Below are 11,779 nucleotides of genomic sequence, written 5' to 3'. Positions count from 1 at the left end.
GTAGTGCATGCTTTTGGCCTCAGGTAATTGAATTACTGTTTAGAGAAGGATGAACACCTCCACTCACCACCCACTGGGAAAAAACTGGTTGAATCAACGTTGTTTCCACGTCATAAAAAGATAGTCTATGTGATGAAGTTGAATCAATGTGGAAAACTGATTGGATTTGCAAAAAGTCATCAATGTAGAGGAATTTTGTATTTTTAACCTAAATTCAATGACGTGACATTTATTTCTGATTTCACGTTGAATGCACTTTAGTTGACAACTCAACTAAATGTAAATCAAAACTAGACATTGAAATTACGTCTGAGCCCAGTGAGCAGATTTTCTCCATCTCTCTCAGCAGGTTATTCCCTCTGAACCACCTGAGACGCTATTCTCCTGAATGGCTAATTCTCCTCCGGAAATGGAAAACAGATGCTACTGTTTCTATATTGAAATGTTAGGTTAGGTAGAGTATCTCCCATTGTTTTGGGATGTGTTCAAGAGCGATATTGGGTTGGAACTGAATGTGGTCCACAGGGTCCATTGAATGTACGTTTTATCTCTGGGGTTCATTAAAATTGTTCTTTGGCCTATATTCCGAGTGTTGTTTTAGAGAGAGTGAGAAAGAGAGAAAAAGAGCGAAAGCGGGAAGTTCGAGGTCAATTCCATGAGACTCCTGAAACTGTGGACAGTCTTTGCAGGTCAATTGACCCTGAGTCTGTCTCCCTCTGCGTGCCTCATCATGTGTCTCGTGAATGGACTGAGCAAGTGCCAGCCAGCCCTACTCCCTCCATGTCTTTTGTGCCTGAAATGGGTCATTGCGTTTTAATTGCTGCCACCAATGCGACCCCAGAAATCAGGCTGACCACACAAATCATACTTTCCTGTTTATTAATTTGGCCATATTATTTCATGGCTTTAAACAGGATGAGCTCACTAATTCAACAATGGAGAGTCTTCTAATTGCCCAAAAAAATTTATAATAATCAAAAGCTGTCCAGATTTGGAAGATGACTGGGTTCCATTTCCTTTAGAAAAAGTAAATAAAGGCTTACTCTTCCATTTGGGGTCCAGTGGTCCCTTGACTTGATCCAATGATTTAAGTGGAGTAGTGGAAAAAATATATTTTGGATTGTGTGATTTGTGGGAAAAAAAGGGCTCATAAAAAAGGGTAGTAGGAGCCCTTAACTGCATTCAACTTCCAAGCTCGGACAGAGCCAAAAAATGTATTTGATCCCACAAAATCTTGACAAGAAAAGCATCTGTGTTTTTCTTCAAATATAATGGTACATTCTGTTTACCAAGGCTACCTCGGTGAACGCTAGGCGTCACCTACTTGTTGGCATGTTGTTGTTGTTATTGAATAGAACCACACACGTTGAGCCAAAAGCAGACACTGCCAAGCGGTGACGAGGCATTTAAACTGAAATAACTGATCTGAGCTTGGTCTCACTGTCAGCTGGCTTTGATAAAGAAAGGGAAGTAAATATGTTTGTCATGCGTTTAGAATGCACAGGGTGTGTCATTAAGCAGCATTACAGACTGCAAGGGAAGGATCTATGGCATTAATCAAGTTAATTATCAAATGATTCCACTTCATACCACCAAGGCTGAGCCCCCACAAGGTAGAGTTGGGCTTCTCATTGACAAACCCATGCAGTGCTGCTACCCCTGTTGACGTGGACATACTGTATTGATCTGGTTCAGCTGGATGGTAAACATTGAGAGGCACACACACACACACACACACACACACACATACACCAGAGCATCAATTACACATAAAAAAGTATGGTAAGGGACTGATTAAAATTTACAGAATGGTTACCTGGAGGAAAATGGGGGAGGGTCATGCTTTTTCAATTTCAGTCAAGGGGAGGGTTTGGTATTGTTTTTATCTAGTCCAGGGCAGGGTCATGTAATTTGTAATTGATGAAAGTTCAATATTTCTCAGTGTTTTGAATTAGTTGCTTATTAGCCTATATATCGATGTGTGCCCTCATCTCTGATTCTCCGCTAGTCGCACAATATCAAGTGTGCCTATAAGCTATTTAGTGTGGTCTCAATCAAAAGATCCATAGCCTATAGGCTACGAAGTGCATGCTCGGAGAAGCACAGAGCAAAGTTATATTTCTAAGATAGCTGCTGGGATGGTGTAAATACAACTAGGCTGCATTACACACTGCAATGGATATTCCAATCCTGAGCCCCGGCCTGCTCTGCTCTTGCTGATCAAAACCTTTTTTGTGTGCTGACTGACCAATGGCTGTGCTGTGTAATCCTGAGGTGGCAGTTCAGGAGAGTCAAAGACTTCTTTCAAAAATAATTATTGATTAGATCTAGTCCAAAAAATGCACTATCTTGCGCTCAGACTAGCCTATAGTCTATGTTCTGTTCAGTTTGAGAAGGAGAGTGCGAAGATGAGAAGGAGGACCGGAGGACAACTTTGATAGCTTGCTACTACTATAATTTATTTTATTAAAAACAATATGTTTCTTGCCCATGATATATCTATCAGAGTTATTGACCTCACAATAAGCCAGATCCGAGTAAATTACATTGTGGTGCTGAAACTTGAAGCAGCAGCCGCTGCACAATCAATCGGAAATGAACAGCTCATGGTGCTGAAGGTAGGCAAATTCGACTAGGCATAATTCATTTCAAAAGTCTTTATTTTAATTAGACTTTACTAACAACAAGAGAGCTTTGTGTTGGAGCCTATTTATTCTTATTTAAGAAATAATAGGTAGGCCTACCTGTTTGACAGATGAAATTAGGCTACAGGCTGCTCTATCCATGGAGTTGTCTGTCAATTCCTCCACCCACCATGCACTCTTTAAATAACACCCCTTCACTGACACTGAGGTAGGCTAAGTTAAAACCAAGACTTGAGTTGAGGGGGTATGAGAGGGTATGCCATAGGCCTACCTTTTATTTTAAGAAAATGTCAAAAAGCACATGCCTACCCCTTGTTAGCTTAAGATTTTTAAGAAAATAAAACGGATCTGATTATATAAAGTGATCTATAACAGCACTTTGGTCCGCGATGCTTTATGCTAGAAACAAGCTGTAAAATACCCAGGAAAGACGTGACTCCAATGCATATGGGAAAATCATTGTTTCGTTTCTTTGACATTCAGAGGCTGAGCTAAAACCTTCTATAGCAGAGGAGACAAACAATAGACTTTGCTTGGGAAGTAATCACCTTCTGTACAATAGAAGATGTTTAAACCCAGACAGCTTTTAGGGAAACATTTGGGACCTCCTCTCGTTCGGTTAAGCCACGGAAGAAGAATAGCCAGCAGTTAAAGCTTACATTTTTCTGCGTCGGTAGACCCACTCTGTCTAGGTACGCCTACATTTTTTAAAGTACCATGCTCAGATTCCTAATGACATCTCAGATTTTATTATTTGCAAACCAGGACAGTTTCGTTGCAAACAAGACACACTGATTTGGCATTGGAGAAAAATGATAAGATGAACACATAGGCCTATCTCTCTGTCCATTCTAAGCCTGTCATTTTGGTAATTTGTGTGGTATTAAAAAATATTCTGCTAATATGTAAGATTACGTAGAATTGCATGACATTTTTATAAAAGGCAATTTTTTTCTCTGACCTGCAAATACGGTGATAGATTCAAGCAATGCTTTTACTATAGAGGAGATCTTTCCACCCCTACTCTTGTCTACGGTGGTCTGCGAACCCATAGCCCTATGCGCTATCAAAATTCCTGCATTGCCATGTAATGCTTACAGGACGAAGAACAGTTTCTTAAACTGCATATTGAAGGCTCTCGTCTGTCCACGAAGTGAGGGTAAAGGGTAGACATGTTTTTTTAAGCATTCAGGGAGGGTTTAGGTAAAATATATTTTGCTGAAGGGAAGGCCATCCATTTTCATTTCAGAGAGGTCCGATTTTCTCCATGTAACCCTTATTAAAATTACATTCACTCGCTAAGATTATTTGAGGTGAAAAATTAAGAAACTTCTGCAGTTGATGAAGGATTCATTTTTGACATACTGTATAATCATAATCAATATGAAACTATTTTCTCTACACTACAACTAGAAAGTTGTTGGACATTCCTGGCTTGAGCAGCCGTTTGGACCATCAGGGATGTTGGATTATTGGAGTGCATCACCTGCTCAAGCAAAGAGTTAATTACGCTCTTGTGATCAGCACGCCTCGTTGGCAGGAGTGTTGGAGAAAAGATAGCTTCAGTGACTGGACTCAAAGAAGACGAAAGAGAGTGAGAGGAGAAAAGAGAGAAAATAAGTGGGATTTAAAGATGGATCCGCAGTAGGGGAAACAGCGCCACTGGCCCCCCCACCACTGTTGTTATTGTTTTTGTTGCCGAGCTGAGGAGCGTCGCGCAGCATGGTAAAAACAATTGCAGTACATATTGTGTTCTTCTATCATGCTTGCAATGATGTCCGAGGGCAAAAAACGGTGTCGTTGTTTGCAGTAACGTCTTTGTAGTTGTAATATTGCAAACGGACGTGGCGGTTTCACCATTAAGGGTCCAGCTTTAAGAGATAGTGACGGGTGAGGGGGAGAGAGAGACAGTAGGAGAGAGTAAGAAAGGAAAAGTGAGTGAAGGAGAGGAATTGAAGAGACAGTGCTGAGTGAGGGAGAGCAAGAGAGAGAAATAAAGAGAGAGGGGTAGTGTTAATGCTGATGCAAGGCATTGGCCTGTGGAACGTATTATCTGGGGAGCAGCAGAGGGGATGTGCTTCGGTGCTCTTTGCAGACTATCAAAGGACATGAAAATATGCTACTTTACCTGATGAGCGACCACGGCTGTATTCTGCAGGTTAATGATCTAAAGTACTCAAACCACCCTCTCTTCTCACAGACGGAGCAGAGGGGACTAAAGGATGTGTGTATGTGTGTGATAGAAAGAAAGAAATAAATGTTATGTTTTTAAGTTCATAGTTGTGTTAGGCGGCAAAAGGCTGTGGGGAGGGAAATGTGTAGGGAGTGAGGTTTGTGTGTGTGTGGCTTATGGCGGGGGGGGGTTGTCAGCAGTTGTGAAAGAGGGTACATGCCGTGCAAACAGCGCTATCCCATTGGAGCTCTAATCTGGTGAGGGGTGAGGAGGAGATGGAGAGAAAGAGTGAGAGAGAGTGCGAGAGCGAGAAAAGGATATAACATCTGATGCCCGGTGCCCCCTGGGTCCCCAGCCAGACATCCTATACCCTCACACCACTTATACAACTGCACACACGCACACACACACTGGCATGCACGCACACATGCATCCCATTGACAGATGCCCAGACACAGACATCCCCTTTGTTCAAGTCCACCTCTGTTTTCTTTTGTCTGTTTGGATCCATCGTTGCATTTTTCTCTATTCACATCAGCAGTGTATGGAATTAAACCGCCTTCGCTTTGTATCACCAATGTTTGTCTTGGAAATAAGAAAGCAGCAGCCTTTCTTCGTGTTCTCTTACTTCGATCCTCTAAATCAATGACAAGTCCGCAGAAAACAACCCCCTACATTACTAGGGAAAGAAAGAGTACTTTTCAACTGATGTCCCAAAAGTTGGATTTGTTTGGTGAGGCCTCTCTATCAGAAGTGTGGCCAAGGCATACGATCGCAGACAGGCAAGATGGCTGCTTGCTGCAGATGTTTTGGAGCCTCACAGTGCTGGCGAGATGGGAACACTCACAGTGGACTCACAACAGCATCCAGAAACAAAGGGACAATGATACTTTACAGTCAGGGGTCGGCAACAGGTGGCCCACCAGCCAAAGCCATCCCCCAAGGGATTTTTTGGGGTCCCCCAAAGTTTTTAGTAAAGTATTATTATTTATATATTTTTGTTAACAAAGACTGTAAAATCAGGAGGAATTCAGCTGAAAATGAGTTTACTTTAGGAAATATGTTCCAATATATTCCCACAAAATACAAAACGAGACGTGATCATCTCTCAATGTGATCAAGATATGAAATGGTTGTTATTTTCAAATATAATCTCTTTTTGTGCTTAGATGTGGTCAACTTGCAGTATACAAATTGTAATAGTTATGTTCTGGCCCCCCGTCCATCCGCTCTGACAAAAATAGCCCGAGGCTGAATCTAGTTGCCTACCCTGTTCAGCATGCAGAACCACGTCTCTTGTACATGAATGAATACGTTTATATGGACAGGGGGGCCTGATCCTAGATCAGCAATCCTACACTGAGACGCTTTGTGACTATGGGCACAGTTTCAATTCAAACTCTCAGTTCTACTGGAAGTTGCAAGGAAATTGAGAGGGATGATCAAATATGACATGAAAATCTACAGCAGAGACACGGAACCAAGTGCACTGAGTCACTGTAGAGATGGATTCATGTGTTTACAATAACATATTTCCACAGGGGGAAGGATTTGCCCTTGGTTCTGTCATGGTGTTGGGAGATTACATCAAGATTTATGACATACAATACAGAAGGCTAAAGTGAGATGTGAATTTAAAAGTGAATTATAATTCTGCCATGGGGTGTAAAAAAAAATAAAAATCTCCATCTCTTCACGGTTCCTTCCGGGGTTCAAGCATTTCAAACAGGGCCCCTATAATGACTTTTTCACAGCCCAGCACCTTTGCGGTGTGTATGAATTCAGTGTCTCAGCACAAGCGAGGGACCTTTGCTCTCAACAGCAAAACCACAGCTCGTTGCCAAAGCAGTGCCAAATGAAATGGCCACTGGAGACTGGAATAGCCCATCGCATTCGACCTCGCTCTCGCATTCCTGAGACCCACCATGACATTCTGTCCCTCAGGCCCACTGGCGTGTAACCCACAGCGCTGTGGCAGAGTTATGTCTCATGGCCATACCGTTAGGATTGAGACTTATTCAGACCTTTATGGGGGGCTGTGAGTAAACAAACACCCCATGTGTTTCCTCCACCCCCCTCTTCCTCCTCCTTGCCCACTACGGTATATTTTGGACATTTAAGGTTGGCCCCAAAGCAGTGGCACAGGAGCGTGAAGATGGCGCCAGGGTGTAAGGTTGGCCGGCAAGTGCTGATTCGGGGACTGGAAATTCACTAGCTGAGGCTTAGCTTAGCAGCTGGGATGCTGGGCTAGAGAGGGCGCTGATGGGACTGGGCTGAAAGAGTGTCGTCTTGGTGGAAATACAGTACATCCTCTTCAGGATGATGTTCATCCTTATCAGTGGTGCCCTTTTGACGGACTCTCATCAGTCAAGAACATAATGTTTTATGAAAACGTACACCTGATTACATAAATGTGTTGAGAAACAACAGCAACCTGATTGTCTTCTGACTAATTTCTTTGTGTCTTCTGGAGGCTATTAATTTAAAAATAAAGTGTATTGTGGAAGACTGGACAGACTTACAGACTGTTTGCTGATGGTGTGAATATGTTTTGGTAACACTTTAAACTAAGGTCTAGTAATATTATCAATAAAGCACATTCTATTAATGATTTATTTATACATTTGTATTATACATGAAAACTATGCAAATAGCTTTTTTTATTGTAATTAACTGTGAATAATAATATAGTAAAAATATATGCCAAATAGCCAACGCTTTTATTCAAAGCGACTTATAGTCATGCGTGCATACATTTTACGTACGGGTGGTCCCGGGAATTGAACCCACTATCCTTGTGTTGCAAGTGCCATGCTCTACCAACTGAGTTACAAATGCAAAATGCTGGGGTAAGACAAAAAACTAGCAGTAGCAAAATCTGATTTGCAACATAACCTTTTGCTGTTTTCCTTTTCAATTTGGCAGTTTTCTGAAGAACGATATGAAACTCGTGGGAATTCGGACAAATCAATATATATATACACTGAATCTACAAAATATTAAGGACACCTTCCTAATATTGAGTTGCACCCCCCCTTTTGCCCCCAGAACAGCCTTCATTTGTTGGGGCATGGACTCTACAAGGTGTCAAGCTTTCCACAGGGATGCTGGCCCATGTTGACTCCAATGCTTCCCACAGTTTTTTCAAGTTGGCTGGATGTTCTTTGGGTGGTGGACCATTCTTGATACACACGGGTTACTGTTGAGTGTGAAAAACCCGGCAGCGTTGCAGTTCTTGACACAAACCGGTGCGCCTGGCACCTATCAAAGGCACTGAAATATTTTGTCTTGCCCATTCACCCTCTGAATGGCACACATACATAATCCATGTCTCAATTGTCTCAAGGCAATAAATCCTTATTTAACCTGACTGAAGTGGATTTAACAAGTGGTGTCAATAATGGATAATAGCTTTCACCTGGATTCACCTGGTCAGTCTAAGCCATGGAAAGAACAGGTGTCCTTAATTTTTTGTACACACAGTGTAAGTGATCATGTATAGCTATTGTTAATTTATAAGAGGGAATTCCTTTTCCCAGTTGTGCCAGGTATCATTGGAAGTGAAAGCATGACCACTACAAGTGCAGTACAGACCAGCCTTGTCTTGTTGGCAGGAATTGTTCCTGAAGTGTTTCCGAAGGTCAGAGTCAGACTGTGGTTGCTGAGTGGTTGAAGCATCACGTTCTCTGGGGCTTTTGTGTCAGGTGTGACTTTGGCTTGGCAGGATGTTACATCATAGGATGAGTCAGGCCTGTGTGTTTCTAGCCGTCTGGCCTGTCAAGAGTGCAGTGAATTTCCCATCTCACACACCAGCTGGGAGCATCGTCTTGTGTCACTGTCAGCTTCTATTCTCAGTGACTGTCTGTTTCCATTGCACACTGACTGACATGAACTGTTCTGTAGATACAATCAGAGCTCTTAGCACTACAAAAGGCATGCCACTTAATGCATTGAAGTGCCTGTACTCTCTAAGTCTTTGCATGTGTTATCCATTCCCCTTCTGGTACAGCAAGAAAGTGGTTGGGGGGATAATACCTAAAATATCTAAATAGAACGTACATAGAGTGCAAAGATGATTTAACACAATGTTGAAAGATTGTTTGAGTGAGTGTGTGTGTGTGCTTATGTACGAGAGAGAGAGTATGCAAGAAGGGAGAGTGAAAGAGAGGAGCTCTGTAGGGATTCAACTAATTATCTAATTTGCAGGTTATTCCGGGGACTTGATCTAACATTTGCTGTAAAATTGGGTGTCCTGAAATCAATACCCAAAGCACCGCTGACTGCAGCCTGTGGGACTGGGGAATCTAGGGTCATCTGGATGTCACTTCTTCACAAGGGTATGGTCTTACATAACTGCAAAACCAGGGCTCTGCCAAGTATCCCCCTGAGTACACACTCTAGCAAAGATGAAAAATAGGAATTGTGCCATTCTAAAAACATCTGCTGCCCACTCCTCACTCTTTATAGACGTCCATCCGCTGCTGCAATTAACTAGGCCACCGATAACACCCACTGAGTACCTTCAGAAGTGGTTTGAAGGAGATGTGGCTGAGAGTTTATTTGAGAGGTGATTTCCCGGTGCCTGATTCACTGTGGCCCCTGCTTCCTCTCTAAACAGGGTCAATCTATGACATGCTGATCAGGCTAGCTAATCATGAGTTAGCAAGCCACCAGACAGGCCCAAACAAAAATTAGCTATAGTCATTCAGATACATTAAGCTGCCTGTGTTCTTTTTGGCAACTCACAGGAAGTTTGTCAGCAGTCGGATGACTGAAATCGGTAAGACAAAAAGGGGGTTAAAGGATCCTTTGTATCCAGATGATCCCCATAAACAATAACACTCTTTGATACATCCTCCCTCTCTTCTCCCTCTCTTCTCTCCTTCATTTCCTGGGCCAGTAGTTAACTAGGGGTGAGTTGGATGCAGTATGAGAGATAAAGCATGTAAAATAGAGTGAAAAACAGAGATAAGCAACTGCCAATGAGGCAGTGGGTGTGAGAGACACAAAGGTCTCATTGTTACATTTGATACAAACATTGCCAACTGGGCCTGTACGTGCAGGCTGGACAGAGGGTTATGAAATCTGCCGCTATACCCGCCTTCTGGCATGAAGACAAGCTCCCAAACGTCACTTTCTGCAAGGAAAAAGGAATCATTGTTGTTAGGATCTGGATTGATATACTCAAACCAGAGGTGTGTTTTGGGGTCAGTACAGCAATAGGTCAGAGGTCAAGAAGACACAAATGTCTCTGAAGCCAGTGTGATTGAATATCTATCATCTGAAAGCTATTGCTAGAATTGAGAAAGAGAAGAGAGTAATTTGAAATGGCCGAACTACCCAAGGTGAATTTCAGGCTCCCATCCAACATTATTGTTTACTCAGAGAACTATATACAGTCTTCATCTCATCTCTCCAGGTCTAGGTCTACAATTATGTTTACAATGTTTGGGTTCTCTATTATGTAATATCTGCTCTATTCCCTTTGAACACGTTTGACCTTCACCAAGTCCTGTACAATCACCCTATTTTTCTGTCTGGGAGGTCCTTTAAATTCAAAGCCCACTGTCTGTATTATAGATCTATGATTGCGTTTGAATGATGTGTGAAGTACTGTACACCCTCCATCAGTGCTCAGTTATAACCCTCTGAGACGTTTTGTCAATACATTGAATTTAAATTATTAAGATTGATGGAATTTGTTATTTGTCAACATGTACTGCAATATGATTAAATTATTTATTAAAGGAATGTTGCTGGCCTAAATGATCTTGTAGGAACATATAGGGTGACCACATTTAAAATACCCAAACGCGGTACAACAGGATGCCAAACACACACACACAACAACGACAACAAAAAAACTCCCATTCATGGTGTAGTGCAAATGTTTTAGGTGCCGGAGAGCAATAAAAATGTAAATGACATCATCATTTCTCAACGTTTGTACCAACAGATGTAGCCTATTGAATATCATTATAGAATATGCATAAAATGCATCCTCCAACTGTAACGTCTGTCTATGCCCACACATAATGTCTCAATATTTCTATTTTATTTGTAATACCCTCAAGCACCAAGTTAGACATACCTCATTTCTAAATGGGCCATGGCATCATCATTTTCTCTGTGAAATGTCCTAACTGCATCTGCGTGCCAATAATTTGATCTCAATCAGTTTTATGAGAACATGCATTTAGATCTTCTTGAATTACTGTTTCTTGAGCAAATTAGAACAGATCATGTCAACAAACTAGGCTCTGTAGCCTTCCTGTTTTTGTTTCAATCAAAGCACATTCTGCTTAGTGGTGCACGCTGTTGAGTTTTGGCCACATGATACGTCATAATATCTAATAAGAAATTAGTTGGTGTTTTTGGTGTAACAGTAACGTTATATGCTTTTATATTTGGTTATGTTATGTAGAATACTAATGAATCATTATGTGATATTCCAAGACATTGATTCAGCTTTGATCTAACTTGACTAAATGAGCACCATTGTGAGAAGTGGAGGCTCAGGCAGCAATACACCCCTGCATTCCGTTGAACCCAACAAGCAATTCAAGCACACCTAGCCTACTCTTTTGCCTCGTGCAAAATTTGCTGATGCAGAAACGAGACCACATGTGGCTGTTTTATGAAAATCTCTGAATATTTGGCCAAGGAAACATTTCTGGTTGGTCTCAGGGAATGCAAAAAAGATGAGTTTGGATTGGTCTGCCATGTAGCATGCTTCTGTTTATAATGTGAGCTGCTCAGTATGTGTTGACAGTCCTTTCTACCGCACCGTTTTTGAAATATATAACGTTAGCCATCGGGAACTGCAAAAGTTTTGCTACTTTTCACAACAACATTGATGCCCTGAATTTAGCAGGCGCTGTCGACAGATCAGTTGGTCAGTGTGAACCGGAATGACTTGACATAACGCTGCCAAACTAGGATCTATGGAAAATATATTTAA

This window comes from Coregonus clupeaformis, chromosome 15 (assembly GCF_020615455.1).
Source record: "Coregonus clupeaformis isolate EN_2021a chromosome 15, ASM2061545v1, whole genome shotgun sequence".
In the NCBI taxonomy this organism is placed as follows: domain Eukaryota; kingdom Metazoa; phylum Chordata; class Actinopteri; order Salmoniformes; family Salmonidae; genus Coregonus; species Coregonus clupeaformis.
This window is presented reverse-complemented; position numbering follows the sequence as displayed.